The 25,501-nt window shown below is 41.6% G+C and overlaps 119 pseudogenes; all 119 read right to left on the bottom strand.

Annotated features, from left to right (window-relative positions):
* Window positions 1–18: 18 nt before the first annotated feature.
* On the bottom strand, window positions 19–137 carry LOC142706121 (5S ribosomal RNA; annotated as a pseudogene).
* Window positions 138–390: 253 nt separating this feature from the next.
* On the bottom strand, window positions 391–509 carry LOC142706044 (5S ribosomal RNA; annotated as a pseudogene).
* Window positions 510–576: 67 nt separating this feature from the next.
* On the bottom strand, window positions 577–695 carry LOC142706372 (5S ribosomal RNA; annotated as a pseudogene).
* A 67-nt stretch (window positions 696–762) lies between these two features.
* On the bottom strand, window positions 763–881 carry LOC142706597 (5S ribosomal RNA; annotated as a pseudogene).
* A 253-nt stretch (window positions 882–1,134) lies between these two features.
* LOC142706304 (5S ribosomal RNA) lies at window positions 1,135–1,253 on the bottom strand (annotated as a pseudogene).
* Window positions 1,254–1,322: 69 nt separating this feature from the next.
* On the bottom strand, window positions 1,323–1,441 carry LOC142706013 (5S ribosomal RNA; annotated as a pseudogene).
* Window positions 1,442–1,508: 67 nt separating this feature from the next.
* LOC142706629 (5S ribosomal RNA) lies at window positions 1,509–1,627 on the bottom strand (annotated as a pseudogene).
* A 439-nt stretch (window positions 1,628–2,066) lies between these two features.
* On the bottom strand, window positions 2,067–2,185 carry LOC142706647 (5S ribosomal RNA; annotated as a pseudogene).
* Window positions 2,186–2,252: 67 nt separating this feature from the next.
* Window positions 2,253–2,371, bottom strand: LOC142706680 (5S ribosomal RNA; annotated as a pseudogene).
* A 67-nt stretch (window positions 2,372–2,438) lies between these two features.
* LOC142706130 (5S ribosomal RNA) lies at window positions 2,439–2,557 on the bottom strand (annotated as a pseudogene).
* A 67-nt stretch (window positions 2,558–2,624) lies between these two features.
* On the bottom strand, window positions 2,625–2,743 carry LOC142706404 (5S ribosomal RNA; annotated as a pseudogene).
* A 253-nt stretch (window positions 2,744–2,996) lies between these two features.
* LOC142706504 (5S ribosomal RNA) lies at window positions 2,997–3,115 on the bottom strand (annotated as a pseudogene).
* Window positions 3,116–3,368: 253 nt separating this feature from the next.
* Window positions 3,369–3,487, bottom strand: LOC142706097 (5S ribosomal RNA; annotated as a pseudogene).
* Window positions 3,488–3,554: 67 nt separating this feature from the next.
* Window positions 3,555–3,673, bottom strand: LOC142706188 (5S ribosomal RNA; annotated as a pseudogene).
* Window positions 3,674–3,740: 67 nt separating this feature from the next.
* LOC142706282 (5S ribosomal RNA) lies at window positions 3,741–3,859 on the bottom strand (annotated as a pseudogene).
* Window positions 3,860–3,926: 67 nt separating this feature from the next.
* LOC142706596 (5S ribosomal RNA) lies at window positions 3,927–4,045 on the bottom strand (annotated as a pseudogene).
* A 67-nt stretch (window positions 4,046–4,112) lies between these two features.
* On the bottom strand, window positions 4,113–4,231 carry LOC142706159 (5S ribosomal RNA; annotated as a pseudogene).
* Window positions 4,232–4,298: 67 nt separating this feature from the next.
* LOC142706287 (5S ribosomal RNA) lies at window positions 4,299–4,417 on the bottom strand (annotated as a pseudogene).
* Window positions 4,418–4,487: 70 nt separating this feature from the next.
* LOC142706311 (5S ribosomal RNA) lies at window positions 4,488–4,606 on the bottom strand (annotated as a pseudogene).
* A 67-nt stretch (window positions 4,607–4,673) lies between these two features.
* LOC142706558 (5S ribosomal RNA) lies at window positions 4,674–4,792 on the bottom strand (annotated as a pseudogene).
* Window positions 4,793–5,045: 253 nt separating this feature from the next.
* On the bottom strand, window positions 5,046–5,164 carry LOC142706165 (5S ribosomal RNA; annotated as a pseudogene).
* Window positions 5,165–5,231: 67 nt separating this feature from the next.
* Window positions 5,232–5,350, bottom strand: LOC142706425 (5S ribosomal RNA; annotated as a pseudogene).
* A 67-nt stretch (window positions 5,351–5,417) lies between these two features.
* Window positions 5,418–5,536, bottom strand: LOC142706690 (5S ribosomal RNA; annotated as a pseudogene).
* Window positions 5,537–5,603: 67 nt separating this feature from the next.
* On the bottom strand, window positions 5,604–5,722 carry LOC142706059 (5S ribosomal RNA; annotated as a pseudogene).
* Window positions 5,723–5,789: 67 nt separating this feature from the next.
* On the bottom strand, window positions 5,790–5,908 carry LOC142706688 (5S ribosomal RNA; annotated as a pseudogene).
* A 67-nt stretch (window positions 5,909–5,975) lies between these two features.
* Window positions 5,976–6,094, bottom strand: LOC142706480 (5S ribosomal RNA; annotated as a pseudogene).
* Window positions 6,095–6,347: 253 nt separating this feature from the next.
* LOC142706520 (5S ribosomal RNA) lies at window positions 6,348–6,466 on the bottom strand (annotated as a pseudogene).
* Window positions 6,467–6,532: 66 nt separating this feature from the next.
* On the bottom strand, window positions 6,533–6,651 carry LOC142706615 (5S ribosomal RNA; annotated as a pseudogene).
* A 67-nt stretch (window positions 6,652–6,718) lies between these two features.
* LOC142706548 (5S ribosomal RNA) lies at window positions 6,719–6,837 on the bottom strand (annotated as a pseudogene).
* Window positions 6,838–6,904: 67 nt separating this feature from the next.
* LOC142706021 (5S ribosomal RNA) lies at window positions 6,905–7,023 on the bottom strand (annotated as a pseudogene).
* Window positions 7,024–7,090: 67 nt separating this feature from the next.
* LOC142706195 (5S ribosomal RNA) lies at window positions 7,091–7,209 on the bottom strand (annotated as a pseudogene).
* Window positions 7,210–7,276: 67 nt separating this feature from the next.
* On the bottom strand, window positions 7,277–7,395 carry LOC142706315 (5S ribosomal RNA; annotated as a pseudogene).
* Window positions 7,396–7,648: 253 nt separating this feature from the next.
* LOC142706519 (5S ribosomal RNA) lies at window positions 7,649–7,767 on the bottom strand (annotated as a pseudogene).
* Window positions 7,768–7,834: 67 nt separating this feature from the next.
* On the bottom strand, window positions 7,835–7,953 carry LOC142706460 (5S ribosomal RNA; annotated as a pseudogene).
* A 67-nt stretch (window positions 7,954–8,020) lies between these two features.
* On the bottom strand, window positions 8,021–8,139 carry LOC142706411 (5S ribosomal RNA; annotated as a pseudogene).
* Window positions 8,140–8,206: 67 nt separating this feature from the next.
* On the bottom strand, window positions 8,207–8,325 carry LOC142706145 (5S ribosomal RNA; annotated as a pseudogene).
* Window positions 8,326–8,392: 67 nt separating this feature from the next.
* On the bottom strand, window positions 8,393–8,511 carry LOC142706250 (5S ribosomal RNA; annotated as a pseudogene).
* Window positions 8,512–8,578: 67 nt separating this feature from the next.
* On the bottom strand, window positions 8,579–8,697 carry LOC142706048 (5S ribosomal RNA; annotated as a pseudogene).
* A 67-nt stretch (window positions 8,698–8,764) lies between these two features.
* LOC142706370 (5S ribosomal RNA) lies at window positions 8,765–8,883 on the bottom strand (annotated as a pseudogene).
* A 253-nt stretch (window positions 8,884–9,136) lies between these two features.
* Window positions 9,137–9,255, bottom strand: LOC142706443 (5S ribosomal RNA; annotated as a pseudogene).
* Window positions 9,256–9,322: 67 nt separating this feature from the next.
* On the bottom strand, window positions 9,323–9,441 carry LOC142706194 (5S ribosomal RNA; annotated as a pseudogene).
* Window positions 9,442–9,508: 67 nt separating this feature from the next.
* On the bottom strand, window positions 9,509–9,627 carry LOC142706420 (5S ribosomal RNA; annotated as a pseudogene).
* Window positions 9,628–9,694: 67 nt separating this feature from the next.
* Window positions 9,695–9,813, bottom strand: LOC142706508 (5S ribosomal RNA; annotated as a pseudogene).
* A 67-nt stretch (window positions 9,814–9,880) lies between these two features.
* LOC142706474 (5S ribosomal RNA) lies at window positions 9,881–9,999 on the bottom strand (annotated as a pseudogene).
* A 67-nt stretch (window positions 10,000–10,066) lies between these two features.
* Window positions 10,067–10,185, bottom strand: LOC142706463 (5S ribosomal RNA; annotated as a pseudogene).
* A 67-nt stretch (window positions 10,186–10,252) lies between these two features.
* On the bottom strand, window positions 10,253–10,371 carry LOC142706419 (5S ribosomal RNA; annotated as a pseudogene).
* Window positions 10,372–10,438: 67 nt separating this feature from the next.
* LOC142706620 (5S ribosomal RNA) lies at window positions 10,439–10,557 on the bottom strand (annotated as a pseudogene).
* Window positions 10,558–10,624: 67 nt separating this feature from the next.
* Window positions 10,625–10,743, bottom strand: LOC142706625 (5S ribosomal RNA; annotated as a pseudogene).
* A 67-nt stretch (window positions 10,744–10,810) lies between these two features.
* On the bottom strand, window positions 10,811–10,929 carry LOC142705986 (5S ribosomal RNA; annotated as a pseudogene).
* Window positions 10,930–10,996: 67 nt separating this feature from the next.
* LOC142706444 (5S ribosomal RNA) lies at window positions 10,997–11,115 on the bottom strand (annotated as a pseudogene).
* Window positions 11,116–11,182: 67 nt separating this feature from the next.
* Window positions 11,183–11,300, bottom strand: LOC142706699 (5S ribosomal RNA; annotated as a pseudogene).
* Window positions 11,301–11,367: 67 nt separating this feature from the next.
* LOC142706320 (5S ribosomal RNA) lies at window positions 11,368–11,486 on the bottom strand (annotated as a pseudogene).
* A 67-nt stretch (window positions 11,487–11,553) lies between these two features.
* Window positions 11,554–11,672, bottom strand: LOC142706037 (5S ribosomal RNA; annotated as a pseudogene).
* Window positions 11,673–11,925: 253 nt separating this feature from the next.
* LOC142706458 (5S ribosomal RNA) lies at window positions 11,926–12,044 on the bottom strand (annotated as a pseudogene).
* Window positions 12,045–12,111: 67 nt separating this feature from the next.
* Window positions 12,112–12,230, bottom strand: LOC142706365 (5S ribosomal RNA; annotated as a pseudogene).
* Window positions 12,231–12,297: 67 nt separating this feature from the next.
* On the bottom strand, window positions 12,298–12,416 carry LOC142706522 (5S ribosomal RNA; annotated as a pseudogene).
* A 253-nt stretch (window positions 12,417–12,669) lies between these two features.
* LOC142706434 (5S ribosomal RNA) lies at window positions 12,670–12,788 on the bottom strand (annotated as a pseudogene).
* Window positions 12,789–13,041: 253 nt separating this feature from the next.
* On the bottom strand, window positions 13,042–13,160 carry LOC142706659 (5S ribosomal RNA; annotated as a pseudogene).
* A 67-nt stretch (window positions 13,161–13,227) lies between these two features.
* On the bottom strand, window positions 13,228–13,346 carry LOC142706549 (5S ribosomal RNA; annotated as a pseudogene).
* A 67-nt stretch (window positions 13,347–13,413) lies between these two features.
* On the bottom strand, window positions 13,414–13,532 carry LOC142706281 (5S ribosomal RNA; annotated as a pseudogene).
* A 67-nt stretch (window positions 13,533–13,599) lies between these two features.
* On the bottom strand, window positions 13,600–13,718 carry LOC142706603 (5S ribosomal RNA; annotated as a pseudogene).
* Window positions 13,719–13,785: 67 nt separating this feature from the next.
* Window positions 13,786–13,904, bottom strand: LOC142706193 (5S ribosomal RNA; annotated as a pseudogene).
* Window positions 13,905–13,971: 67 nt separating this feature from the next.
* Window positions 13,972–14,090, bottom strand: LOC142706632 (5S ribosomal RNA; annotated as a pseudogene).
* Window positions 14,091–14,157: 67 nt separating this feature from the next.
* LOC142706658 (5S ribosomal RNA) lies at window positions 14,158–14,276 on the bottom strand (annotated as a pseudogene).
* A 67-nt stretch (window positions 14,277–14,343) lies between these two features.
* On the bottom strand, window positions 14,344–14,462 carry LOC142706324 (5S ribosomal RNA; annotated as a pseudogene).
* Window positions 14,463–14,529: 67 nt separating this feature from the next.
* Window positions 14,530–14,648, bottom strand: LOC142706685 (5S ribosomal RNA; annotated as a pseudogene).
* A 253-nt stretch (window positions 14,649–14,901) lies between these two features.
* LOC142706192 (5S ribosomal RNA) lies at window positions 14,902–15,020 on the bottom strand (annotated as a pseudogene).
* A 67-nt stretch (window positions 15,021–15,087) lies between these two features.
* LOC142706392 (5S ribosomal RNA) lies at window positions 15,088–15,206 on the bottom strand (annotated as a pseudogene).
* Window positions 15,207–15,273: 67 nt separating this feature from the next.
* On the bottom strand, window positions 15,274–15,392 carry LOC142706687 (5S ribosomal RNA; annotated as a pseudogene).
* A 67-nt stretch (window positions 15,393–15,459) lies between these two features.
* On the bottom strand, window positions 15,460–15,578 carry LOC142706176 (5S ribosomal RNA; annotated as a pseudogene).
* A 67-nt stretch (window positions 15,579–15,645) lies between these two features.
* On the bottom strand, window positions 15,646–15,764 carry LOC142706126 (5S ribosomal RNA; annotated as a pseudogene).
* Window positions 15,765–15,831: 67 nt separating this feature from the next.
* LOC142706062 (5S ribosomal RNA) lies at window positions 15,832–15,950 on the bottom strand (annotated as a pseudogene).
* Window positions 15,951–16,017: 67 nt separating this feature from the next.
* On the bottom strand, window positions 16,018–16,136 carry LOC142706418 (5S ribosomal RNA; annotated as a pseudogene).
* A 67-nt stretch (window positions 16,137–16,203) lies between these two features.
* LOC142706527 (5S ribosomal RNA) lies at window positions 16,204–16,322 on the bottom strand (annotated as a pseudogene).
* Window positions 16,323–16,389: 67 nt separating this feature from the next.
* LOC142706569 (5S ribosomal RNA) lies at window positions 16,390–16,508 on the bottom strand (annotated as a pseudogene).
* Window positions 16,509–16,575: 67 nt separating this feature from the next.
* Window positions 16,576–16,694, bottom strand: LOC142706675 (5S ribosomal RNA; annotated as a pseudogene).
* A 67-nt stretch (window positions 16,695–16,761) lies between these two features.
* LOC142706398 (5S ribosomal RNA) lies at window positions 16,762–16,880 on the bottom strand (annotated as a pseudogene).
* A 66-nt stretch (window positions 16,881–16,946) lies between these two features.
* LOC142706010 (5S ribosomal RNA) lies at window positions 16,947–17,065 on the bottom strand (annotated as a pseudogene).
* A 67-nt stretch (window positions 17,066–17,132) lies between these two features.
* Window positions 17,133–17,251, bottom strand: LOC142706116 (5S ribosomal RNA; annotated as a pseudogene).
* Window positions 17,252–17,318: 67 nt separating this feature from the next.
* LOC142706271 (5S ribosomal RNA) lies at window positions 17,319–17,437 on the bottom strand (annotated as a pseudogene).
* A 67-nt stretch (window positions 17,438–17,504) lies between these two features.
* Window positions 17,505–17,623, bottom strand: LOC142706423 (5S ribosomal RNA; annotated as a pseudogene).
* A 68-nt stretch (window positions 17,624–17,691) lies between these two features.
* On the bottom strand, window positions 17,692–17,810 carry LOC142706349 (5S ribosomal RNA; annotated as a pseudogene).
* Window positions 17,811–17,877: 67 nt separating this feature from the next.
* On the bottom strand, window positions 17,878–17,996 carry LOC142706005 (5S ribosomal RNA; annotated as a pseudogene).
* Window positions 17,997–18,063: 67 nt separating this feature from the next.
* On the bottom strand, window positions 18,064–18,182 carry LOC142706526 (5S ribosomal RNA; annotated as a pseudogene).
* Window positions 18,183–18,249: 67 nt separating this feature from the next.
* Window positions 18,250–18,368, bottom strand: LOC142706568 (5S ribosomal RNA; annotated as a pseudogene).
* A 67-nt stretch (window positions 18,369–18,435) lies between these two features.
* On the bottom strand, window positions 18,436–18,554 carry LOC142706674 (5S ribosomal RNA; annotated as a pseudogene).
* Window positions 18,555–18,621: 67 nt separating this feature from the next.
* On the bottom strand, window positions 18,622–18,740 carry LOC142706397 (5S ribosomal RNA; annotated as a pseudogene).
* Window positions 18,741–18,806: 66 nt separating this feature from the next.
* LOC142706009 (5S ribosomal RNA) lies at window positions 18,807–18,925 on the bottom strand (annotated as a pseudogene).
* A 67-nt stretch (window positions 18,926–18,992) lies between these two features.
* LOC142706653 (5S ribosomal RNA) lies at window positions 18,993–19,111 on the bottom strand (annotated as a pseudogene).
* Window positions 19,112–19,178: 67 nt separating this feature from the next.
* On the bottom strand, window positions 19,179–19,297 carry LOC142706269 (5S ribosomal RNA; annotated as a pseudogene).
* Window positions 19,298–19,364: 67 nt separating this feature from the next.
* LOC142706422 (5S ribosomal RNA) lies at window positions 19,365–19,483 on the bottom strand (annotated as a pseudogene).
* A 68-nt stretch (window positions 19,484–19,551) lies between these two features.
* On the bottom strand, window positions 19,552–19,670 carry LOC142706348 (5S ribosomal RNA; annotated as a pseudogene).
* Window positions 19,671–19,737: 67 nt separating this feature from the next.
* On the bottom strand, window positions 19,738–19,856 carry LOC142706242 (5S ribosomal RNA; annotated as a pseudogene).
* Window positions 19,857–19,923: 67 nt separating this feature from the next.
* On the bottom strand, window positions 19,924–20,042 carry LOC142706347 (5S ribosomal RNA; annotated as a pseudogene).
* Window positions 20,043–20,109: 67 nt separating this feature from the next.
* On the bottom strand, window positions 20,110–20,228 carry LOC142706346 (5S ribosomal RNA; annotated as a pseudogene).
* A 67-nt stretch (window positions 20,229–20,295) lies between these two features.
* Window positions 20,296–20,414, bottom strand: LOC142706562 (5S ribosomal RNA; annotated as a pseudogene).
* A 253-nt stretch (window positions 20,415–20,667) lies between these two features.
* LOC142706186 (5S ribosomal RNA) lies at window positions 20,668–20,786 on the bottom strand (annotated as a pseudogene).
* Window positions 20,787–20,853: 67 nt separating this feature from the next.
* On the bottom strand, window positions 20,854–20,972 carry LOC142706241 (5S ribosomal RNA; annotated as a pseudogene).
* Window positions 20,973–21,039: 67 nt separating this feature from the next.
* Window positions 21,040–21,158, bottom strand: LOC142706344 (5S ribosomal RNA; annotated as a pseudogene).
* A 67-nt stretch (window positions 21,159–21,225) lies between these two features.
* On the bottom strand, window positions 21,226–21,344 carry LOC142706696 (5S ribosomal RNA; annotated as a pseudogene).
* Window positions 21,345–21,597: 253 nt separating this feature from the next.
* On the bottom strand, window positions 21,598–21,716 carry LOC142706484 (5S ribosomal RNA; annotated as a pseudogene).
* Window positions 21,717–21,783: 67 nt separating this feature from the next.
* LOC142706191 (5S ribosomal RNA) lies at window positions 21,784–21,902 on the bottom strand (annotated as a pseudogene).
* A 67-nt stretch (window positions 21,903–21,969) lies between these two features.
* On the bottom strand, window positions 21,970–22,088 carry LOC142706157 (5S ribosomal RNA; annotated as a pseudogene).
* Window positions 22,089–22,155: 67 nt separating this feature from the next.
* On the bottom strand, window positions 22,156–22,274 carry LOC142706190 (5S ribosomal RNA; annotated as a pseudogene).
* Window positions 22,275–22,341: 67 nt separating this feature from the next.
* On the bottom strand, window positions 22,342–22,460 carry LOC142706377 (5S ribosomal RNA; annotated as a pseudogene).
* Window positions 22,461–22,527: 67 nt separating this feature from the next.
* LOC142706027 (5S ribosomal RNA) lies at window positions 22,528–22,646 on the bottom strand (annotated as a pseudogene).
* A 67-nt stretch (window positions 22,647–22,713) lies between these two features.
* On the bottom strand, window positions 22,714–22,832 carry LOC142706187 (5S ribosomal RNA; annotated as a pseudogene).
* A 67-nt stretch (window positions 22,833–22,899) lies between these two features.
* On the bottom strand, window positions 22,900–23,018 carry LOC142706455 (5S ribosomal RNA; annotated as a pseudogene).
* Window positions 23,019–23,085: 67 nt separating this feature from the next.
* Window positions 23,086–23,204, bottom strand: LOC142706257 (5S ribosomal RNA; annotated as a pseudogene).
* A 67-nt stretch (window positions 23,205–23,271) lies between these two features.
* On the bottom strand, window positions 23,272–23,390 carry LOC142706068 (5S ribosomal RNA; annotated as a pseudogene).
* Window positions 23,391–23,457: 67 nt separating this feature from the next.
* On the bottom strand, window positions 23,458–23,576 carry LOC142706497 (5S ribosomal RNA; annotated as a pseudogene).
* A 67-nt stretch (window positions 23,577–23,643) lies between these two features.
* LOC142706666 (5S ribosomal RNA) lies at window positions 23,644–23,762 on the bottom strand (annotated as a pseudogene).
* A 67-nt stretch (window positions 23,763–23,829) lies between these two features.
* On the bottom strand, window positions 23,830–23,948 carry LOC142706457 (5S ribosomal RNA; annotated as a pseudogene).
* A 67-nt stretch (window positions 23,949–24,015) lies between these two features.
* On the bottom strand, window positions 24,016–24,134 carry LOC142706256 (5S ribosomal RNA; annotated as a pseudogene).
* Window positions 24,135–24,201: 67 nt separating this feature from the next.
* Window positions 24,202–24,320, bottom strand: LOC142706175 (5S ribosomal RNA; annotated as a pseudogene).
* A 253-nt stretch (window positions 24,321–24,573) lies between these two features.
* LOC142706488 (5S ribosomal RNA) lies at window positions 24,574–24,692 on the bottom strand (annotated as a pseudogene).
* Window positions 24,693–24,759: 67 nt separating this feature from the next.
* LOC142706496 (5S ribosomal RNA) lies at window positions 24,760–24,878 on the bottom strand (annotated as a pseudogene).
* Window positions 24,879–25,131: 253 nt separating this feature from the next.
* Window positions 25,132–25,250, bottom strand: LOC142706161 (5S ribosomal RNA; annotated as a pseudogene).
* Window positions 25,251–25,317: 67 nt separating this feature from the next.
* LOC142706407 (5S ribosomal RNA) lies at window positions 25,318–25,436 on the bottom strand (annotated as a pseudogene).
* Window positions 25,437–25,501: the final 65 nt, after the last annotated feature.

Below are 25,501 nucleotides of genomic sequence, written 5' to 3'. Positions count from 1 at the left end.
CTAATCGACATAATAAAAAGTCAACCGCACCACGGATTCCCAGACAGTCTCCCACACTGGTACTAGCGAGGCCTTAAGCTGTGTAACTTCTGCGATCTGACGAGAGAAGGGACATTCAGCTTAGAGTGGCCATTGACATTAAATGCTTTAATCCATAGTCCTTTTTAATCGATTGTGAAACAAAATCTAAACGACATAATAAAAATTCAACCGCACCACGGATTCCCAGACAGTCTCACACACTGGTACTAGCGAGGCCTTAAGCTGTGTAACTTCTGCGTTCTGACGAGAGATGGCACATTCAGCTTAGAATGGCCATTGACGTTAAATGCTTTAATCCATAGTCCTATTTAATCTATTGTGAAACAAAATCTAAACGACATAATAAAAAATCAACTGCACCACGGATTCCCAGACAGTCTCCCACACTGGTATTAGCGAGGCCTTAAGCTGTGTATTTTCTGCGATCTGACGAGAGCAGGCACATTCAGCTTAGAATGGCCATTGACATTAAATGCTTTAATCCATAGTCCTTTTTAATCGATTGTGAAACAAAATCTAAACGACATAATAAAAAGTCAACCGCACCACGGATTCCCAGACAGTCTCCCACACTGGTACTAGCGAGGCCTTAAGCTGTGTAACTTCTGCGATCTGACGAGAGCAGGCACATTCAGCTTAGAATGGCCATTGATATTAATTGCTTTAATCCATAGTCCTTTTTAATCGATTGTGAAACAAAATCTAAACGACATAATAAAAAGTCAACAGCACCACGGATTCCCAGACAGTCTCCCACACTGGTACTAGCGAGGCCTTAAGCTGTGTAACTTCTGCGAATTGACGAGAGCAGGGACATTCAGCTTAGAATGGCCATTGACATTAAATGCTTTAATCCATAGTCCTTTTTAATCGATTGTGAAACAAAATCTAAACGACATAATAAAAAGTCAACCGCACCACGGATTCCCAGACAGTCTCCCACACTGGTACTAGGGAGGCGTTAAGCTGGGTAACTTCTGCGTTTTGACGAGAGCAGGCACATTCAGCTTAGAATGGCTATTGACGTTAAATGCTTTAATCCATAGTCCTATTTAATCTATTGTGAAACATAATCTAAACGACATAATAAAAAGTCAACCGCACCACGGATTCCCAGACAGTCGCCCACACTGGTACTTGCGAGGCCTTAAGCTGTGTAACTTCTGCGATCTGACGAGAGCAGGCACATTCAGCTTAGAATGGCCATTGACATTAAATGCTTTAATCCATAGTCCTTTTTAATCTATTGTGAAAAAAAAAATCTAAACGACATAATAAAAAGTCAACCGCACCACGGATTCCCAGACAGTCTCCCACACTGGTACTAGCGAGGGCTTAAGCTGTGTAACTTCTGCGATCTGACAAGAGCAGGCACATTCAGCTTAGAATGGCCATTGACATTAAATGCTTTAATCCATAGTCCTTTTTAATCGATTGTGAAACAAAATCTAAACGACATAATAAAAAGTCAACCGCACCACGCATTCCCAGACAGTCTCCCACACTGGTACTAGCAAGGCCTTAAGCTGTGTAACTTCTGCGATCTGACGAGAGCAGGCACATTTAGCTTAGAATGGCCATTGACATTAAATGCTTTAATCCATAGTCCTTTTTAATCGATTGTGAAACAAAATCTAAACGACATAATAAAAACTCAACCGCACCATGGATTCCCAGACAATCTCCCACACTGGTACTAGCGAGGGCTTAAGCTGTGTAACTTCTGCGATCTGACGAGAGCAGGCACATTCAGCTTAGAATGGACATTGACATTAAAAGCCTTAATCCATAGTCCTATTTAATCTATTGTGAAACAAAATCTAAACAACATAATAAAAAGGCAACCCCACCACGGATTCCCAGACAGTCTTCCACACTGGTACTAGCGAGGACTTAAGCTGTGTAACTTCTGCGATCTGACGAGAGCAGGCACATTCAGCTTAGAATGGCCATTGACATTAAATGCTTTAATCCATAGTCCTTTTTAATCGATTGTGAAACAAAATCTAAACGACATAATAAAAAGTCAACAGCTCCACGGATTCCCAGACAGTCTCCCACACTGGTACTAGCGAGGCGTTAAGCTGTGTAACTTCTGCGATCTGACGAGAGCAGGGATATTCAGCTTAGAATGGCCATTGACATTAAATGCTTTAATCCATAGTCCTTTTTAATCGATTGTGAAACAAAATCTAAACGACATAATCAAAATTCAACCGCTCCACGGATTCCCAGACAGTCTCCCACACTGGTACTAGCGAGGCCTGAAGCTGTGTAACTTCTGCGATCTGACGAGAGCAGGCACATTCAGCTTAGAATGGCCATTGACATTAAAAGCCTTAATCCATAGTCCTATTTAATCTATTGTGAAACAAAATCTAAACAACATAATAAAAAGTCAACCGCACCACGCATTCCCAGACAGTCTCCCACACTGGTACCAGCGAGTCCTTAAGCTGTGTAACTTCTGCGATCGGACGAGAGCAGGGACATTCAGCTTAGAATGGCCATTGACATTAAAGGCTTTAATCCATAGTCCTTTTTAATCGATTGTGAAACAAAATCTAAACGACATAATAAAAACTCAACCGCACCACAGATTCCCAGACAGTCTCCCACACTAGTACTAGCGAGGCCTTAAGCTGTGTAACTTCTGCGTTCGGACGAGAGCAGGCACATTCAGCTTAGAATGGCCATTGACGTTAAATGCTTTAATCCATAGTCCTATTTAATCTATTGTGAAACAAAATCTAAACGACATAATAAATAGTCAACCGCACCACGGATTCCCAGACAGTCTCACACACTGGTACTAGCGAGGCGTTAAGCTGTGTAACTTCTGCGATCTAACGAGAGCAGGCACATTCAGCTTAGAATGGCCATTGACTTTAAATGCTTTAATCCATAGTCCTTTTTAATCGATTGTGAAACAAAATCTAAACGACATAATAAAAAGTCAACAGCACCACGGATTCCCAGACAGTCTCCCACACTGGTACTAGCGAGGCCTTAAGCTGTGTAACTTCTGTGATCTGACGAGAGCAGGCACATTCAGCTTAGAATGGCCATTGACCTTAAAAGCCTTAATCCATAGTCCTATTTAATCTATTGTGAAACAAAATCTAAACAACATAATAAAAAGTCAACCGCACCACGGATTCACAGACAGTCTCCCACACTGGTACTAGGGAGGCGTTAAGCTGTGTAACTTCTGCGATCTAACGAGAGCAGGCACATTCAGCTTAGAATGGCCATTAACATTAAATGCTTTAATCCAAAGTCCTTTTTAATCGATTGTGAAACAAAATCTAAACGACATAATAAAAAGTCAACCGCACCACGGATTCCCAGACAGTCTCCCACACTTGTACTAGCGAGGCCTTAAGCTGTGTAACTTCTGCGATCTGACGAGAGAAGGAACATTCAGCTTAGAATGGCCATTGACATTAAAAGCTTTAATCCATAGTCCTATTTAATCTATTGTGAAACAAAATCTAAACAACATAATAAAAAGTCAACCGCACCACGGATTCCCAAACAGTCTCCCACACTGGTACTAGCGAGGCCTTAAGCTGTGTAACTTCTGCGATCTGACGAGAGCAGGGACATTCAGTTTAGACTGGCCATTGATATTAATTGCTTTAATCCATAGTCCTTTTTAATCGATTGTGAAACAAAATCTAAACGACATAATAAAAAGTCAACAGCACCACGGATTCCCAGACAGTCTCCCACACTGGTACTAGCGAGGCCTTAAGCTGTGTAACTTCTGCGATCTGACGAGAGCAGGCACATTCAGCTTAGAATGGCCATTGATATTAATTGCTTTAATCCATAGTCCTTTTTAATCGATTGTGAAACAAAATCTAAACGACATAATAAAAAGTCAACAGCACCACGGATTCCCAGACAGTCTCCCACACTGGTACTAGCGAGGCCTTAAGCTGTGTAACTTCTGCGAATTGACGAGAGCAGGGACATTCAGCTTAGAATGGCCATTGACATTAAATGCTTTAATCCATAGTCCTTTTTAATCGATTGTGAAACAAAATCTAAACGACATAATAAAAAGTCAACCGCACCACGGATTCCCAGACAGTCTCCCACACTGGTACTAGGGAGGCGTTAAGCTGGGTAACTTCTGCGTTCTGACGAGAGCAGGCACATTCAGCTTAGAATGGCTATTGACGTTAAATGCTTTAATCCATAGTCCTATTTAATCTATTGTGAAACATAATCTAAACGACATAATAAAAAGTCAACCGCACCACGGATTCCCAGACAGTCTCCCACACTGGTACTTGCGAGGCCTTAAGCTGTGTAACTTCTGCGATCTGACGAGAGCAGGCACATTCAGCTTAGAATGGCCATTGACATTAAATGCTTTAATCCATAGTCCTTTTTAATCTATTGTGAAAAAAAAAAATCTAAACGACATAATAAAAAGTCAACCGCACCACGGATTCCCAGACAGTCTCCCACACTGGTACTAGCAAGGCCTTAAGCTGTGTAACTTCTGCGATCTGACGAGAGCAGGCACATTCAGCTTAGAATGGCCATTGACATTAAAAGCCTTAATCCATAGTCCTATTTAATCTATTGTGAAACAAAATCTAAACAACATAATAAAAAGTCAACCGCACCACGGATTCCCAGACAGTCTCCCACACTGGTACTAGCGAGGACTTAAGCTATGTAACTTCTGCGTTCTGACGAGAGCAGGCACATTCAGCTTAGAATGGCCATTGACGTTAAATGCTTTAATCCATAGTCCTTTTTAATCGATTGTGAAACAAAATCTAAACGACATAATAAAAATTCAACCGCACCACGGATTCCCAGACAGTCTCCAATGCTGGTACTAGCGAGGCCTTAAAATGTGTAACTTCTGCGATCTAACGAGAGCAGGCACATTCAGCTTAGAATGGCCATTGACATTAAAAGCCTTAATCCATAGTCCTATTTAATCTATTGTGAAACAAAATCTAAACAACATAATTAAAACTCAACCGCACCACGGATTCCCAGACAGTCTCACACACTGGTACTAGCGAGGCCTTAAGCTGTGTAACTTCTGCGATCTGACGAGAGCAGGGACATTCAGCTTAGAATGGCCATTGACATTAAATGCTTTAATCCATAGTCCTTTTTAATCGATTGTGAAACAAAATCTAAACGACATAATAAAAATTCAACCGCACCACGGATTCCCAGACAGTCTCCAACGCTGGTACTAGCGAGGCCTTAAGCTGTGTAACTTCTGCGTTCTGATGAGAGCAGGCACATTCAGCTTAGAATGGCCATTGACATTAAATGCTTTAATCCATAGTCCTATTTAATCTATTGTGAAACAAAATCTAAACGACATAATAAAAAGTCAACCGCACCACGGATTCCCAGACAGTCTCCCACACTGGTACTAGCGAGGCCTTAAGCTGTGTAACTTCTGCAATCTGACGAGGGCAGGCACATTCAGCTTAGAATGGCCATTGACATTAAATGCTTTAATCCATAGTCCTCTTTAATCGATTGTGAAACAAAATCTAAACGACATAATAAAAAGTCAACCGCACCACGGATTCCCAGACATTCTCCCACACTGGTACTAGCGAGGCCTTAAGCTGTGTAACTTCTGCGATCTGACGAGAGCAGGCACATTCGGCTTAGAATGGCCATTGACAATAAATGCTTTAATCCATAGTCCTTTTTAATCGATTGTGAAACAAAATCTAAACTACATAATAAAAATTCAACCGCACCACGGATTCCCAGACAGTCTGCCACACTGGTACTAGCGAGGCCTTAAGCTGTGTAACTTCTGCGATCTGACGAGAGCAGGCACATTCAGCTTAGAATGGCCATTGACATTAAAAGCCTTAATCCATAGTCCTATTTAATCTATTGTGAAACAAAATCTAAACAACATAATAAAAAGTCAACCACACCACGGATTCCCAGACAGTCTCCCACACTGGTACTAGCAAGGCCTTAAGCTGTGTAACTTCTGCGATCTGACGAGAGCAGGCACATTCAGCTTAGAATGGCCATTGACATTAAATGCTTTAATCCATAGTCCTTTTTAATCGATTGTGAAACAAAATCTAAACGACATAATAAAAAGTCAACCGCACCACGGATTCCCAGACAGTCTCCCACACTGGTACTAGCGATGCGTTAAGGTGTGTAACTTCTGCGATCTAACGAGAGCAGGCACATTCAGCTTAGAATGGCCATTGACATTAAATGCTTTAATCCATAGTCCTTTTTAATCGATTGTGAAACAAAATCTAAACGACATAATAAAAAGTCAACCGCACCACGAATTCCCAGACAGTCTCCCACACTGGTACTAGCGAGGCCTTAAGCTGTGTAACTTCTGCGATCTGACGAGAGCAGGGACATTCAGCTTAGAATGGCCTTTGACATTAAATGCTTAATCCATAGTCCTTTTTAATCGATTGTGAAACAAAATCTAAACGACATAATAAAAATTCTACCGCACCACGGATTCCCAGACAGTCTCCAACACTGGTACTAGCGAGGCCTTAAGCTGTGTAACTTCTGCGTTCTGACGAGAGCAGGCACATTCAGCTTAGAATGGCCATTGACGTTAAATACTTTAATCCATAGTCCTATTTAATCTATTGTGAAACAAAATCTAAACGACATAATAAAAAGTAAACCGCACCACGGATTCCCAGACAGTCTCCCACACTGGTACTAGCAAGGCCTTAAGCTGTGTAACTTCTGCGATCTGACGAGAGCAGGCACATTCAGCTTAGAATGGCCATTGACATTAAATGCTTTAATCCATAGTCCTTTTTAATTGATTGTGAAACAAAATCTAAACGACATAATAAAAAGTCAACCGCACCTCGGATTCCCAGACAGTCTCCCACACTGGTACTAGCGAGGCCTTAAGCTGTGTAATTTCTCCGTTCCGACGAGAGCAGGGACATTCAGCTTAGAATGGCCATTGACGTTAAACGTTTTAATCCATAGTCCTATTTAATCTATTGTGAAACAAAATCTAAACGACATAATAAAAAGTCAACCGCACCACGGATTCCCAGACAGTCTCCCACACTGGTACTAGCGAGGCCTTAAGCTGTGTAACTTCTGCGATCTGACGAGAGCAGGCACATTCAGCTTAGAATGGCCATTGACATTAAATGCTTTAATCCATAGTCCTTTTTAATCGATTGTGAAACAAAATCTAAACGACATAATAAAAAGTCAACCACACCACGGATTCCCAGACAGTCTCCCACACTGGTACTAGCGAGGCCTTAAGCTGTGTAACTTCTGCGATCTGACGAGAGCAGGCACATTCAGCTTAGAATGGCCATTGACATTAAAAGCCTTAATCCATAGTCCTATTTAATCTATTGTGAAACAAAATCTAAACAACATAATTAAAAGTCAACCGCACCACCGATTCCCAGACAGTCTCACACACTGGTACTAGCGAGGCCTTAAGCTGTGTAACTTCTGCGATCTGACGAGAGCAGGGACATTCAGCTTAGAATGGCCATTGGCATTAAATGCTTTAATCCATAGTCCTTTTTAATCGATTGTGAAACAAAATCTAAACGACATAATAAAAATTCAACCGCACCACGGATTCCCAGACAGTCTCCAACGCTGGTACTAGCGAGGCCTTAAGCTGTGTAACTTCTGCGTTCTGACGAGAGCAGGCACATTCAGCTTAGAATGGCCATTGACATTAAATGCTTTAATCCATAGTCCTATTTAATCTATTGTGAAACAAAATCTAAACGACATAATAAAAAGTCAACCGCACCACGGATTCCCAGACAGTCTCCCACACTGGTACTAGCGAGGACTTAAGCTGTGTAACTTCTGCGATCTGACGAGAGCAGGCACATTCAGCTTAGAATGGCCATTGACATTAAATGTTTTAATCCATAGTCCTCTTTAATCGATTGTGAAACAAAATCTAAACGACATAATAAAAAGTCAACCGCACCACGGATTCCCAGACAGTCTCCCACACTGGTACTAGCGAGGCCTTAAGCTGTGTAACTTCTGCGATCTGACGAGAGCAGGCACATTCGGCTTAGAATGGCCATTGACAATAAATGCTTTAATCCATAGTCCTTTTTAATCGATTGTGAAACAAAATCTAAACAACATAATAAAAAGTCAACCGCACCACGGATTCCCAGACAGTCTCCCACACTGGTACTAGCGAGGCGTTAAGCTGTGTAACTTCTGCAATCTAACGAGAGCAGGCACATTCAGCTTAGAATGGCCATTGACATTAAATGCTTTAATCCATAGTCCTTTTTAATCGATTGTGAAACAAAATCTAAACGACATAATAAAAAGTCAACCGCACCACGGATTCCCAGACAGTCTCCCACACTGGTACTAACGAGGCCTTAAGCTGCGTAACTTCTGCGATCTGACGAGAGCAGGCACATTCAGCTTAGAATGGCCATTGCCATTAAAAGCCTTAATCCATAGTCCTATTTAATCTATTGTGAAACAAAATCTAAACAACATAATAAAAAGTCAACCGCATCACGGATTCCCAGACAGTCTCCCACACTGGTATTAGCGAGGCCTTAAGCTGTGTAACTTCTGCGATCTGACGAGAGCAGGCACATTCAGCTTAGAATGGCCATTGACATTAAAAGCCTTAATCCATAGTCCTATTTAATCTATTGTGAAACAAAATCTAAACAACATAATAAAAAGTCAACCGCACCACGGATTCCCAGACAGTCTCCCACACTGGTACTAGCGAGGCCTTAAGCTGTGTAACTTCTGCGTTCTGACAAGAGCAGGCACATTCAGCTTAGAATGGCCATTGACATTAAATGCTTTAATCCATAGTCCTATTTAATCTATTGTGAAACAAAATCTAAACGACATAATAAAAAGTAAACCGCACCACGGATTCCCAGACAGTCTCCCACACTGGTACTAGCAAGGACTTAAGCTGTGTAACTTCTGCGATCTGACGAGAGCAGGTACATTCAGCTTAGAATGGACATTGACATTAAATGCTTTAATCCATAGTCCTTTTTAATTGATTGTGAAACAAAATCTAAACGACATAATAAAAAGTCAACCGCACCTCGGATTCCCAGACAGTCTCCCACACTGGTACTAGCGAGGCCTTAAGCTGTGTAATTTCTGCGTTCTGACGAGAGCAGGGACATTCAGCTTAGAATGGCCATTGACGTTAAATGCTTTAATCCATAGTCCTATTTAATCTATTGTGAAACAAAATCTAAACGACATAATAAAAAGTCAACCGCACCACGGATTCCCAGACAGTCTCCCACACTGGTACTAGCGAGGCCTTAAGCTGTGTAACTTCTGCGATCTGACGAGAGCAGGCACATTCAGCTTAGAATGGCCATTGACATTAAATGCTTTAATCCATAGTCCTTTTTAATCGATTGTGAAACAAAATCTAAACGACATAATAAAAAGTCAACCGCACCACGGATTCACAGACAGTCTCCCACACTGGTACTAGCGAGGCCTTAAGCTGTGTAACTTCTGCGATCTGACGAGAGCAGGCACATTCAGCTTAGAATGGCCATTGACATTAAATGCTTTAATCCATAGTCCTTTTTAATCGATTGTGAAACAAAATCTAAACGACATAATAAAAAGGCAACCGCACCACGGATTCCCAGACAGTCTCCCACAATGGTACTAGCGAGGCCTTAAGCTGTGTAACTTCTGCGATCTGACGAGAGCAGGGACATTCAGCTTAGAATGGCCATTGACGTTAAATGCTTTAATCCATAGTCCTATTTAATCTATTGTGAAACAAAATCTAAACGACATAATAAAAAGTCAACCGCACCACGGATTCCCAGACAGTCTCCCACACTGGTACTAGCGAGGCCTTAAGCTGTGTAACTTCTGCGATCTGACGAGAGCAGGCACATTCAGCTTAGAATGGCCTTTGACATTAAATGCTTTAATCCATAGTCCTTTTTAATCGATTGTGAAACAAAATCTAAACGACATAATAAAAAGTCAACCGCACCACGGATTCCCAGACAGTCTCCCACACTGGTACTAGCGAGGCCTTAAGCTGTGTAACTTCTGCGATCTGACGAGAGCAGGGACATTCAGCTTAGAATGGCCATTGTCATTAAATGCTTTAATCCATAGTCCTTTTTAATCGATTGTGAAACAAAATCTAAACGACATAATAAAAAGTCAACCGCACCACGGATTCCCAGACAGTCTCCCACACTGGTACTAGCGAGGCCTTAAGCTGTGTAACTTCTGCGGTCTGACGAGAGCAGGTACATTCAGCTTAGAATGGCCATTGACATTAAATGCTTTAATCAATAGTCCTTTTTAATCGATTGTGAAACAAAATCTAAACAACATAATAAAAAGTCAACCGCACCACGGATTCCCAGACAGTCTCCCACACTGGTACTAGCAAGGCCTTAAGCTGTGTAACTTCTGCGATCTGACGAGAGCAGGGACATTCAGCTTAGAATGGCCATTGCCATTAAATGCTTTAATCCATAGTTCTTTTTAATCGATTGTGAAACAAAATCTAAACGACATAATAAAAATTCAACCGCACCACAGATTCCCAGACAGTCTCCCACACTGGTACTAGCGAGGCCTTAAGCTGTGTAACTTCTGCGATCTGACGAGAGCAGGGACATTCAGCTTAGAATGGCCATTGACACTAAATGCTTTAATACATAGTCCTTTTTAATCGATTGTGAAACAAAATCTAAACGACATAATAAAAAGTCAACCGCACCTCGGATTCCCAGACAGTCTCCCACACTGGTACTAGCGAGTCCTTAAGCTGTGTAACTTCTGCGATCTGACGAGAGCAGGGACATTCAGCTTAGAATGGTGATTGACATTAAATGCTTTAATCCATAGTCCTTTTTAATCGATTGTGAAACAAAATCTAAACGACATAATAAAAATTCAACCGCACCACGGATTCCCAGACAGTCTCCCACACTGGTACTAGCGAGGCCTTAAGCTGTGTAACTTCTGCGATCTGACGAGAGCAGGCACATTCAGCTTAGAATGGCCATTGACATTAAATGCTTTAATCCATAGTCCTTTTTAATCGATTGTGAAACAAAATCTAAACAACATAATAAAAAGTCAACCGCACCACGGATTCCCAGACAGTCTCCCACACAGGTACTAGCGAGGCCTTAAGCTGTGTAACTTCTGCGATCTACGAGAGCAGGCACATTCAGCTTAGAATGGCCATTGACATTAAAAGCCTTAATCCATAGTCCTATTTAATCTATTGTGAAACAAAATCTAAACACCATAGTAAAAAGTCAACCGCACCACGTATTCCCAGACAGTCTCCCACACTGGTACTAGCGAGGCCTTAAGCTGTGTAACTTCTGCGATCTGACGAGAGCAGGCACATTCAGCTTAGAATGGCCATTGACATTAAATACTTTAATCCATAGTCCTTTTTAATCGATTGTGAAACAAAATCTAAACGACATAATAAAAAGTCAACCGCACCACGGATTCCCAGACAGTCTCCCACACTGGTACTAGCGAGGCGTTAAGCTGTGTAACTTCTGCGATCTAACGAGAGCAGGCACATTCAGCTTAGAATGGCCATTAACAATAAAAGCCTTAATCCATAGTCCTATTTAATCTATTGTGAAACAAAATCTAAACAACATAATAAAAAGTCAACCGCACCACGGATTCCCAGACAGTCTCCCACACTGGTACTAGCGAGGCGTTAAGCTGTGTAACTTCTGCGATCTAACAAGAGCAGGGACATTCAGCTTAGAATGGCCATTGACATTAAAGGCTTTAATCCATAGTCCTTTTTAATCGATTGTGAAACAAAATCTAAACGACACAATAAAAATTCAACCGCACCACGGATTCCCAGACAGTCTCCCACACTGGTACTAGCGAGGCCTTAAGCTGCGTAACTTCTGCGATCCGACGAGAGCAGGCACATTCAGCTTAGAATGGCCATTGACATTAAATCCTTTAATCCATAGTCCTATTTAATCTATTGTGAAACAAAATCTAAACAACATAATAAAAAGTCAACCGCACCACGGATTCCCAGACAGTCTCCCACACTGGTACTAGCGAGGCCTTAAGCTGTGTAACTTCTGCGATCTAAAGAGAGCAGGCACATTCAGCTTAGAATGGCCATTGACATTAAATGCTTTAATCCATAGTACTTTTTAATCGATTGTGAAACAAAATCTAAACGACATAATAAAAAGTCAACCGCACCACGGATTCCCAGACAGTCTCCCACACTGGTACTAGCGAGGCCTTAAGCTGTGTAACTTCTGCGATCTGACGAGATCAGGGACATTCAGCTTAGAATGGCCATTGACGTTAAATGCTTTAATCCATAGTCCTATTTAATCTATTGTGAAACAAAATCTAAACGACTTAATAAAAAGTCAACCGCAACACGGATTCCCAGACAGTCTCCCACACTGGTACTAGCGAGGCGTTAAGCTGTGTAACTTCTGCGATCTAACGAGAGCAGGCACATTCAGCTTAGAATGGCCATTGACATTAAATGCTTTAATCCATAGTCCTTTTTAATCGATTGTGAAACAAAATCTAAATGACATAATAAAAAGTCAACCGCACCACGGATTCCCAGACAGTCTCCCACACTGGTACTAGCGAGGCCTTAAACTGTGTAACTTCTGCGATCTGACGAGAGCAGGCACATTCAGCTTAGAATGGCCATTAACATTAAAAGCCTTAATCCATAGTCCTATTTAATCTATTGTGAAACAAAATCTAAACGACATAATAAAAAGGCAACCGCACCACGGATTCCCAGACAGTCTCCCACACTGGTACTAGCGAGGCGTTAAGCTGTGTAACTTCTGCGATCTAACAAGAGCAGGGACATTCAGCTTAGAATGACCATTGACATTAAAGGATTTAATCCATAGTCCTTTTTAATCGATTGTGAAACAAAATCTAAACGACACAATAAAAATTCAACCGCACCACGGATTCCCAGACAGTCTCCCACACTGGTACTAGCGAGGCCTTAAGCTGTGTAACTTCTGCGTTCTGACCAGAGCAGGCACATTCAGCTTAGAATGGCCATTGACGTTAAATGCTTTAATCCATAGTCCTATTTAATCTATTGTGAAACAAAATCTAAACGACATAATCAAAAGTCAACCACACCACGGATTCCCAGACAGTCTCCCACACTGGTACTAGCGAGGCCTTAAGCTGTGTAATTTCTGCGATCTGACGAGAGCAGGCACATTCAGTTTAGAATGGCCATTGACATCAAATGCTTTAATCCATAGTACTTTTTAATCGATTGTGAAACAAAATCTAAACGACATAATAAAAAGTCAACCGCACCACGGATTCCCAGACAGTCTCCCACACTGGTACTAGCGAGGCCTTAAGCTGTGTAACTTCTGCGATCTGACGAGAGCAGGGACATTCAGCTTAGAATGGCCATTGACGTTAAATGCGTTAATCCATAGTCCTTTTTAATCGATTGTGAAACAAAATCTAAACGACATAATAAAAAGTCAACCGCACCACGGATTCCCAGACAGTCTCCCACACTGGTACTAGCGAGTCCTTAAGCTGTGTAACTTCTGCGATCTGACGAGAGCAGGCACATTCAGCTTAGAATGGCCATTGACGTTAAATGCTTTAATCCATAGTCCTATTTAATCTATTGTGAAACAAAATCTAAACGACTTAATAAAAAGTCAACCGCACCACGGATTCCCAGACAGTCTCCCACACTGGTACTAGCGAGGCCTTAAGCTGTGTAACTTCTGCGATCTGACGAGAGCAGGCACATTCAGCTTAGAATGGCCATTGACATTAAATGCTTTAATCCATAGTCCTTTTTAATCGATTGTGAAACAAAATCTAAACGACATAATAAAAAGTCAACCGCACCACGTATTCCCAGACAGTCTCCCACACTGGTACTAGCGAGGCCTTAAGCTGTGTGACTTCTGCGATCTGACGAGAGCAGGCACATTCAGTTTAGAATGGCCATTAACATTAAAAGCCTTAATCCATAGTCCTATTTAATCTATTGTGAAACAAAATCTAAACGACATAATAAAAATTCAACCGCACCACGGATTCCCAGACAGTCTCCCACACTGGTACTAGCGAGGCCTTAAGCTGTGTAACTTCTGCGTTCTGACCAGAGCAGGCACATTCAGCTTAGAATGGCCATTGACGTTAAATGCTTTAATCCATAGTCCTATTTAATCTATTGTGAAACAAAATCTAAACGACATAATCAAAAGTCAACCACACCACGGATTCCCAGACAGTCTCCCACACTGGTACTAGCGAGGCCTTAAGCTGTGTAACTTCTGCGATCTGACGAGAGCAGGCACATTCAGCTTAGAATGGCCATTGACAATAAATGCTTTAATCCATAGTCCTTTTTAATCGATTGTGAAACAAAATCTAAACGACATAATAAAAAGTCAACCGCACCATGGATTCCCAGACAGTCTCCCACACTGGTACTAGCGAGGCCTTAAGCTGTGTAACTTCTGCGATCCGACGAGAGCAGGGACATTCAGCTTAGAATGGCCATTGACATTAAATGCTTTAATCCATAGTCCTTTTTAATCGATTGTGAAACAAAATCTAAACGACATAATAAAAAGTCTACCGCACCACGGATTCCCAGACAGTCTCATACACTGGTACTAGCGAGGCCTTAAGCTGTGTAATTTCTGCGATCTGACGAGAGCAGGGACATTCAGCTTTGAATGGCTATTGACATTAAATGCTTTAATCCATAGTCCTTTTTAATCGATTGTGAAACAAAATCTAAACGACATAATAAAAAGTCAACCGCACCACGGATTCCCAGACAGTCTCCCACACTGGTACTAGCGAGGCCTTAAGCTGTGTAACTTCTGCGATCTGACGAGAGCAGGCACATTCAGCTTAGAATGGCCATTGACGTTAAATGCTTTAATCCATAGTCCTATTTAATCTATTGTGAAACAAAATCTAAACGACTTAATAAAAAGTCAACCGCACCACGGATTCCCAGACAGTCTCCCACACTGGTACTAGCGAGGCCTTAAGCTGTGTAACTTCTGCGATCCGACGAGAGCAGGGACATTCAGCTTAGAATGGCCATTGACATTAAATGCTTTAATCCATAGTCCTTTTTAATCGATTGTGAAACAAAATCTAAACAACATAATAAAAATTCAACCGCACCACGGATTCCCAGACAGTCTCCCACACTGGTACTAGCGAGGACTTAAGCTGTGTAACTTCTGCGATCTGACGAGAGCAGGCACATTCAGCTTAGAATGGCCATTGACGTTAAATCCTTTAATCCATAGTCCTATTTAATCTATTGTGAAACAAAATCTAAACGACATAATAAAAAGTCAACCGCACCACGGATTCCCAGACAGTCTCCCACACTGGTACTAGCGAGGCGTTAAGCTGTGTAACTTCTGCGATCTAACGAGGGCAGGCACATTCAGCTTAGAATGGCCATTGACATTAAATGCTTTAATCCATAGTCCTTTTTAATCGATTGTGAAACAAAATCTAAACGACATAATAAAAAGTCAACCGCACCACGGATTCACAGACAGTCTCCCACACTGGTATTAGCGAGGCCTTAAACTGTGTAACTTCTGCGATCTGACGAGAGCAGGGACATTCAGCTTAGAATGGCCATTGACATTAAACGCTTTAATCCATAGTCCTTTTTAATCGATTGTGAAACAAAATCTAAACGACATAATAAATATTCAACCGCACCACGTATTCCCAGACAGTCTCCCACACTGGTACTAGCGAGGCCTTAAGCTGTGTAACTTCTGCGATCTGACGAGAGCATGCACATTCAGCTTAGAATTGCCATTGACGTTAAATGCTTTAATCCATAGTCCTATTTAATCGATTGTGAAACAAAATCTAAACGACATAATAAAAAGTCAACCGCACCACGGATTCCCAGACAGTCTCCCACACTGGTACTAGCGAGACCTTAAGCTGTATAACTTCTGCGATCTGACGAGAGCAGGCACATTCAGCTTAGAATGGCCATTGACATTAAAAGCCTTAATCCATAGTCCTATTTAATCTATTGTGAAACAAAATCTAAACAACATAATAAAAAGGCAACCGCACCACGGATTCCCAGACAGTCTCCCACACTGGTACTAGCGAGGCCTTAAGCTGTGTAACTTCTGCGATCTGACGAGAGCAGGCACACTCAGCTTAGAATGGCCATTGACATTAAAAGCCTTAATCGATAGTCCTATTTAATCTATTGTGAAACAAAATCTAAACAACATAATAAAAAGTCAACCGCACCACGGATTCCCAGACAGTCTCCCACACTCGTACTAGCGAGGCCTTAAGCTGTGTAACTTCTGCGATCTGACGAGAGCAGGCACATTCAGCTTAGAATTGCCATTGACGTTAAATGCTTTAATCCATAGTCCTATTTAATCTATTGTGAAACAAAATCTAAACAACATAATAAAAAGTCAACCGCACCACGGATTCCCAGACAGTCTCCCACACTGGTACTAGCGAGGCGTTAAGCTGTGTAACTTCTGCGATCTAACGAGAGCAGGCACATTCAGCTTAGAATGGCCATTGACATTAAATGCTTTAATCCATAGTCCTTTTTAATCGATTGTGAAACAAAATCTAAACGACATAATAAAAAGTAAACCGCACCACGGATTCCCAGACAGTCTCCCACACTGGTACTAGCGAGGCCTTAAGCTGTGTAACTTCTGCGATCTGACGAGAGCAGGCACATTCAGCTTAGAATGGCCATTGACATTAAAGCCTTAATCCATAGTCCTATTTAATCTACTGTGAAACAAAATTTAAACAACATAATAAAAAGTCAACCGCACCACGGATTCCCAGACAGTCTCCCACACTGGTACTAGCAAGGCATTAAGCTGTGTAACTTCTGCGATCTAACGAGAGCAGGCACATTCAGCTTAGAATGGCCATTGACATTAAATGCTTTAATCCATAGTCCTTTTTAATCGATTGTGAAACAAAATCTAAACGACATAATAAAAAGTCAACCGCACCACGGATTCCCAGACAGTCTCCCACACTGGTACTAGCGAGGCGTTAAGCTGTGTAATTTCTGCGATCTAACGAGAGCAGGCTCATTCAGCTTAGAATGGCCATTGACTTTAAATGCTTTAATCCATAGTCCTTTTTAATCGATTGTGAAACAAAATCTAAACGACATAATAAAAAGTCAACCGCACCACGGATTCCCAGACAGTCTCCCACACTGGTACTAGCGAGGCCTTAAGCTGTGTAACTTCTGCGATCTAACGAGAGCAGGCACATTCAGCTTAGAATGGCCATTGACATTAAAAGCTTTAATCCATAGTCCTATTTAATCTATTGTGAAACTAAATCTAAACAACATAATAAAAAGTCAACCACACCACGGATTCCCAGACAGTCTCCCACACTGGTACTAGCGAGGCCTTAAGCTGTGTAACTTCTGCGATCTGACGAGAGCAGGGACATTCAGCTTAGAATGGCCATTGACATTAAATTTTTTTAATCCATAGTCCTTTTTAATCGATTGTGAAACAAAATCTAAACGACATAATAAAAATTCAACCGCACCACGGATTCCCAGACAGTCTCCCACACTGGTACTAGCGAGGCCTTAAGCTGTGTAACTTCTGCGTTCTGACGAGAGCAGGCACATTCAGCTTAGAATGGCCATTGACGTTAAATGCTTTAATCCATAGTCCTATTTAATCTATTGTGAAACAAAATCTAAACGACATAATAAAAAGTCAACCACACCACGGATTCTCAGACAGTCTCCCACACTGGTACTAGCGAGACCTTAAGCTGTATAACTTCTGCGATCTGACGAGAGCAGGCACATTCAGCTTAGAATGGCCATTGACATTAAAAGCCTTAATCCATAGTCCTATTTAATCTATTGTGAAACAAAATCTAAACAACATAATAAAAAGGCAACCGCACCACGGATTCCCAGACAGTCTCCCACACTGGTACTAGCGAGGCCTTAAGCTGTGTAACTTCTGCGATCTGACGAGAGCAGGCACACTCAGCTTAGAATGGCCATTGACATTAAAAGCCTTAATCCATAGTCCTATTTAATCTATTGTGAAACAAAATCTAAACAACATAATAAAAAGTCAACCGCACCACGGATTCCCAGACAGTCTCCCACACTCGTACTAGCGAGGCCTTAAGCTGTGTAACTTCTGCGATCTGACGAGAGCAGGCACATTCAGCTTAGAATTGCCATTGACGTTAAATGCTTTAATCCATAGTCCTATTTAATCTATTGTGAAACAAAATCTAAACAACATAATAAAAAGTCAACCGCACCACGGATTCCCAGACAGTCTCCCACACTGGTACTAGCGAGGCGTTAAGCTGTGTAACTTCTGCGATCTAACGAGAGCAGGCACATTCAGCTTAGAATGGCCATTGACATTAAATGCTTTAATCCATAGTCCTTTTTAATCGATTGTGAAACAAAATCTAAACGACATAATAAAAAGTAAACCGCACCACGGATTCCCAGACAGTCTCCCACACTGGTACTAGCGAGGCCTTAAGCTGTGTAACTTCTGCGATCTGACGAGAGCAGGCACATTCAGCTTAGAATGGCCATTGACATTAAAGCCTTAATCCATAGTCCTATTTAATCTACTGTGAAACAAAATTTAAACAACATAATAAAAAGTCAACCGCACCACGGATTCCCAGACAGTCTCCCACACTGGTACTAGCAAGGCATTAAGCTGTGTAACTTCTGCGATCTAACGAGAGCAGGCACATTCAGCTTAGAATGGCCATTGACATTAAATGCTTTAATCCATAGTCCTTTTTAATCGATTGTGAAACAAAATCTAAACGACATAATAAAAAGTCAACCGCACCACGGATTCCCAGACAGTCTCCCACACTGGTACTAGCGAGGCGTTAAGCTGTGTAATTTCTGCGATCTAACGAGAGCAGGCACATTCAGCTTAGAATGGCCATTGACTTTAAATGCTTTAATCCATAGTCCTTTTTAATCGATTGTGAAACAAAATCTAAACGACATAATAAAAAGTCAACCGCACCACGGATTCCCAGACAGTCTCCCACACTGGTACTAGCGAGGCCTTAAGCTGTGTAACTTCTGCGATCTAACGAGAGCAGGCACATTCAGCTTAGAATGGCCATTGACATTAAAAGCTTTAATCCATAGTCCTATTTAATCTATTGTGAAACTAAATCTAAACAACATAATAAAAAGTCAACCACACCACGGATTCCCAGACAGTCTCCCACACTGGTACTAGCGAGGCCTTAAGCTGTGTAACTTCTGCGATCTGACGAGAGCAGGGACATTCAGCTTAGAATGGCCATTGACATTAAATTTTTTTAATCCATAGTCCTTTTTAATCGATTGTGAAACAAAATCTAAACGACATAATAAAAATTCAACCGCACCACGGATTCCCAGACAGTCTCCCACACTGGTACTAGCGAGGCCTTAAGCTGTGTAACTTCTGCGTTCTGACGAGAGCAGGCACATTCAGCTTAGAATGGCCATTGACGTTAAAAGCCTTAATCCATAGTCCTATTTAATCTATTGTGAAACAAAATCTAAACAACATAATAAAAAGTCTACCGCACCACGGATTCCCAGACAGTCTCCCACACTGGTACTAGCGAGGCCTTAAGCTGTGTAACTTCTGCGATCTGACGAGAGCAGGGACATTCAGCTTAGAATGGCCATAGACATTAAATGCTTTAATCCATAGTCCTTTTTAATCGATTGTGAAACAAAATCTAAACGACATAATAAAAATTCAACCGCACCACGGATTCCCAGACAGTCTCCCACACTGGTACTAGCGAGGCCTTAAGCTGTGTAACTTCTGCGTTCTGACGAGAGCAGGCACATTCAGCTTAGAATGGCCATTGACATTAAATGCTTTAATCCATAGTCCTATTTAATCTATTGTGAAACAAAATCTAAACGACATAATAAAAATTCAACCGCACCACGGATTCCCAGACAGTCTCCCACACTGGTACTAGCGAGGCCTTAAGCTGTGTAACTTCTGCGTTCTGACGAGAGCAGGCACATTCAGCTTAGAATGGCCATTGACGTTAAATGCTTTAATCCATAGTCCTATTTAATCTATTGTGAAACAAAATCTAAACGACATAATAAAAAGTCAACCACACCACGGATTCTCAGACAGTCTCCCACACTGGTACTAGCGAGGCCTTAAGCTGTGTAACTTCTGCGATCTGACGAGAGCAGGCACATTCAGCTTAGAATGGCCATTGACATTAAATGCTTTAATCCATAGTCCTTTTTAATCGATTGTGAAACAAAATCTAAACGACATAATAAAAATTCAACCGCACCACGGATTCTCAGACAGTCTCACACACTGGTACTAGCGAGGCCTTAAGCTGTGTAACTTCTGCGATCTGACGAGAGCAGGGACATTCAGTTTAGAATGGCCATTGACATTAAATGCTTTAATCCATAGTCCTTTTTAATCGATTGTGAAACAAAATCTAAACGACATAATAAAAATTCAACCGCACCACGGATTCCCAGACAGTCTCCCACACTGGTACTAGCGAGGCCTTAAGTTGTGTAACTTCTGCGATCTGACGAGAGCAGGCACATTCAGCTTTGAATGGCCATTGACATTAAAAGCCTTAATCCATAGTCCTATTTAATCTATTGTGAAACAAAATCTAAACAACATAATAAAAAGTCTACCGCACCACGGATTCCCAGACAGTCTCCCACACTGGTACTAGCGAGGCCTTAAGCTGTGTAACTTCTGCGATCTGACGAGAGCAGGGACATTCAGCTTAGAATGGCCATAGACATTAAATGCTTTAATCCATAGTCCTTTTTAATCGATTGTGAAACAAAATCTAAACGACATAATAAAAATTCAACCGCACCACGGATTCCCAGACAGTCTCCCACACTGGTACTAGCGAGGCCTTAAGCTGTGTAACTTCTGCGTTCTGACGAGAGCAGGCACATTCAGCTTAGAATGGCCATTGACATTAAATGCTTTAATCCATAGTCCTATTTAATCTATTGTGAAACAAAATCTAAACGACATAATAAAAAGGCAACCGCACCACGGATTCCCAGACAGTCTGCCACACTGGTACTAGCGAGGCCTTAAGCTGTGTAACTTCTGCGATCTGACGAGAGCAGGGACATTCAGCTTAGAATGGCCATTGACATTAAATGCTTTAATCCATAGTCCTTTTTAATCGATTGTGAAACAAAATCTAAACGACATAATAAAAATTCAACCGCACCACGGATTCCCAGACAGTCTCCCACACTGGTACTAGCGAGGTCTTAAGCTGTGTAACTTCTGCGATTTGACGAGAGCAGGCACATTCGGCTTAGAATGGCCATTGACGTTAAATGCTTTAATCCATTATCCTTTTTAATCTATTGTGAAACAAAATCTAAACGACATAATAAAAAGTCAACCGCACCACGGATTCCCAGACAGTCTCCCACACTGGTACTAGTGAGGCCTTAAGCTGTGTAACTTCTGCGTTCTGACGAGAACAGGCACATTCAGCTTAGAATGGCCATTGATATTAAATGCTTTAATCCATAGTCCTTTTTAATCGATTGTGAAACAAAATCTAAACGACATAATAAAAAGTCAACCGCACCACGGATTCCCAGACAGTCTCCCACACTGGTACTAGCGAGGCCTTAAGCTGTGTAACTTCTGCGATCTGACGAGAGCAGGCACATTCAGCTTAGAATGGCCATTGACATTAAATGCTTTAATCCATAGTCCTTTTTAATCGATTGTGAAACAAAATCTAAACGACATAATAAAAGGTCAACCGCACCATGGATTCCCAGACAGTCTCCCACACTGGTACTAGCGAGGCGTTAAGCTGTGTAACTTCTGCGATCTAACGAGAGCAGGCACATTCAGCTTAGAATGGCCATTGACATTAAATGCTTTAATCCATAGTCCTTTTTAATCGATTGTGAAACAAAATCTAAACGACATAATAAAAAGTCAACCGCACCACGGATTCCCAGACAGTCTCCCACACTGGTACTAGCGAGGCCTTAAGCTGTGTAACTTCTGCGATCTGACGAGAGCAGGCACATTCAGCTTAGAATGGCCATTGACATTAAAATCCTTAATCCATAGTCCTATTTAATCTATTGTGAAACAAAATCTAAACAACATAATAAAAAGGCAACCGCACCACGTATTCCCAGACAGTCTCCCACACTGGTACTAGCGAGGCCTTAAGCTGTGTAACTTCTGCGATCTGACGAGAGCAGGGACATTCAGCTTAGAATGGCCATTGACATTAAATGCTTTAATCCATAGTCCTTTTTAATCGATTGTGAAACAAAATCTAAACGACATAATAAGAATTCAACCGCACCACGGATTCCCAGACAGTCTCCCACACTGGTACTAGCGAGGCCTTAAGCTGTGTAACTTCTGCATTCTGACGAGAGCAGGCACATTCAGCTTAGAACGGCCATTGACGTTAAATGCTTTAATCCATAGTCCTATTTAATCGATTGTGAAACAAAATCTAAACGACATAATAAAAAGTCAACCGCACCACGGATTCCCAGACAGTCTCCCACACTGGTACTAGCGAGGCCTTAAGCTGTGTAACTTCTGCGATCTGACGAGAGCAGGCACATTCAGCTTAGAATGGCCATTGACATTAAAAGCCTTAATCCATAGTCCTATTTAATCTATTGTGAAACAAAATCAAAACAACATAATAAAAAGTCAACCGCACCACGGATTCCCAGACAGTCTCCCACACTGGTACTAGTGAGGCCTTAAGCTGTGTAACTTCTGCGTTCTGACGAGAGCAGGCACATTCAGCTTAGAATGGCCATTGACGTTAAATGCTTTAATCCATAGTCCTATTTAATCTATTGTGAAACAAAAACTAAACGACATAATAAAAAGTCAACCGCACCACGGATTCCCAGACAGTCTCCCACACTGGTACTAGTGAGGCCTTAAGCTGTGTAACTTCTGCGATCTGACGAGAGCAGGCACATTCAGCTTAGAATGGCCATTGACATTAAATGCTTTAATCCATAGTCCTTTTTAATCGATTGTGAAACAAAATCTAAACGACATAATAAAAAGTCAACCGCACCACGGATTCCCAGACAGTCTCCCACACTGGTACTAGCGAGGCCTTAAGCTGTGAAACTTCAGCGATCTGACGAGAGCAGGGACATTCAGCTTAGAATGGCCATTGACATTAAATGCTTTAATCCATAGTCCTTTTTAATCGATTGTGAAACAAAATCTAAACGACATAATAAAAAGTCAACTGCACCACGGATACCCAGACAGTCTCCCACACTGGTACTAGCGAGGCCTTAAGCTGTGTAACTTCTGCGATCTGACGAGAGCAGGCACATTCAGCTTAGAATGGCCATTGACATTAAAAGCCTTAATCCATAGTCCTATTTAATCTATTGTGAAACAAAATCTAAACAACATAATAAAAAGAAAACCGCACCACGGATTCCCAGACAGTCTCCCACACTGGTACTAGCAAGGCCTTAAGCTGTGTAACTTCTGCGATCTGACGAGAGCAGGCACATTCAGCTTAGAATGGCCATTGACATTAAATGCTTTAATCCATAGTCCTTTTTAATCGATTGTGAAACAAAATCTAAACGACATAATAAAAATTCAACCGCACCACGGATTCCCAGACAGTCACCCACATTGGTACTAGCGAGGCCTTAAGCTGTGTAACTTCTGCGATCTGACGAGAGCAGGCACATTCAGCTTAGAATGGCCATTGACGTTAAATGCTTTAATCCATAGTCCTATTTAATCTATTGTGAAACAAAATCTAAACGACATAATAAAAAGTCAACCGCACCACGGATTCCCAGACAGTCTCCCACACTGGTACTAGTGAGGCCTTAAGCTGTGTAACTTCTGCGATCTGACGAGAGCAGGCACATTCAGCTTAGAATGGCCATTGACATTAAATGCTTTAATCCATAGTCCTTTTTAATCGATTGTGAAACAAAATCTAAACGACATAATAAAAAGTCAACCGCACCACGGATTCCCAGACAGTCTCCCACACTGGTACTAGCGAGGCCTTAAGCTGTGTAACTTCTGCGATCTGACGAGAGCAGGCACATTCAGCTTAGAATGGCCATTGACATTAAATGCTTTAATCCATAGTCCTTTTTAATCGATTGTGAAACAAAATCTAAACGACATATTAAAAATTCAACCGCACCACGGATTCCCAGACAGTCTACCACACTGGTACTAGCGAGGCATTAAGCTGTGTAACTTCTGCAATCTAACGAGAGCAGGCACATTCAGCTTAGAAAGGCCATTGACATTAAATGCTTTAATCCATAGTCCTTTTTAATCGATTGTGAAACAAAATCTAAACGACATAATAAAAAGTCAACTGCACCACGGATTCCCAGACAGTCTACCACATTGGTACTAGCGAGGCCTTAAGCTGTGTAACTTCTGCGATCTGACGAGAGCAGGCACATTCAGCTTAGAATGGCCATTGACATTAAAAGCCTTAATCCATAGTCCTATTTAATCTATTGTGAAACAAAATCTAAACAGCATAATAAAAAGTCAACCGCACCACGGATTCCCAGACAGTCTCCCACACTGGTACTAGCGAGGCCTTAAGCTGTGTAACTTCTGCGATCTGACGAGAGCAGGCACATTCAGCTTAGAATGGCTTTTGACATTAAAAGCCTTAATTCATAGTCCTATTTAATCTATTGTGAAACAAAATCTAAACAACATAATAAAAAGCCAACCGCTCCACGGATTCCCAGACAGTCTCCCACACTGGTACTAGCGAGGCCTTAAGCTGTGTAACTTCTGCAATCTGACGAAAGCAGGTACATTCAGCCTAGAATAGCCATTGACATTAAATGCTTTAATCCATAGTCCTTTTTAATCGATTGTGAAACAAAATCTAAACGACATAATAAAAAGTCAACCGCACCACGGATTCCCAGACAGTCTCCCACACTGGTACTAGCGAGGCCTTAAGCTGTGTAACTTCTGCGATCTGACGAGAGCAGGCACATTCAGCTTAGAATGGCCATTGACATTAAAAGCCTTAATCCATAGTCCTATTTAATCTATTGTGAAACAAAATCTAAACAACATAATAAAAAGTCAACCTCACCACGGATTCCCAGACAGTCTCCCACACTGGTACTAGCGAGGCCTTAAGCTGTGTAACTTCTGCGTTCTGACGAGAGCAGGCACATTCAGCTTAGAATGGCCATTGACGTTAAATGCTTTAATCCATAGTCCTATTTAATCTATTGTGAAACAAAATCGAAACGACAAAATAA

The sequence above is a fragment of the Rhinoderma darwinii genome, unplaced genomic scaffold (assembly GCF_050947455.1).
Source record: "Rhinoderma darwinii isolate aRhiDar2 unplaced genomic scaffold, aRhiDar2.hap1 Scaffold_3422, whole genome shotgun sequence".
Lineage (NCBI taxonomy): Eukaryota > Metazoa > Chordata > Amphibia > Anura > Rhinodermatidae > Rhinoderma > Rhinoderma darwinii.
Note: the sequence above shows the minus strand (reverse complement) of the source record. Positions and strands in the feature narration are given on the sequence as shown.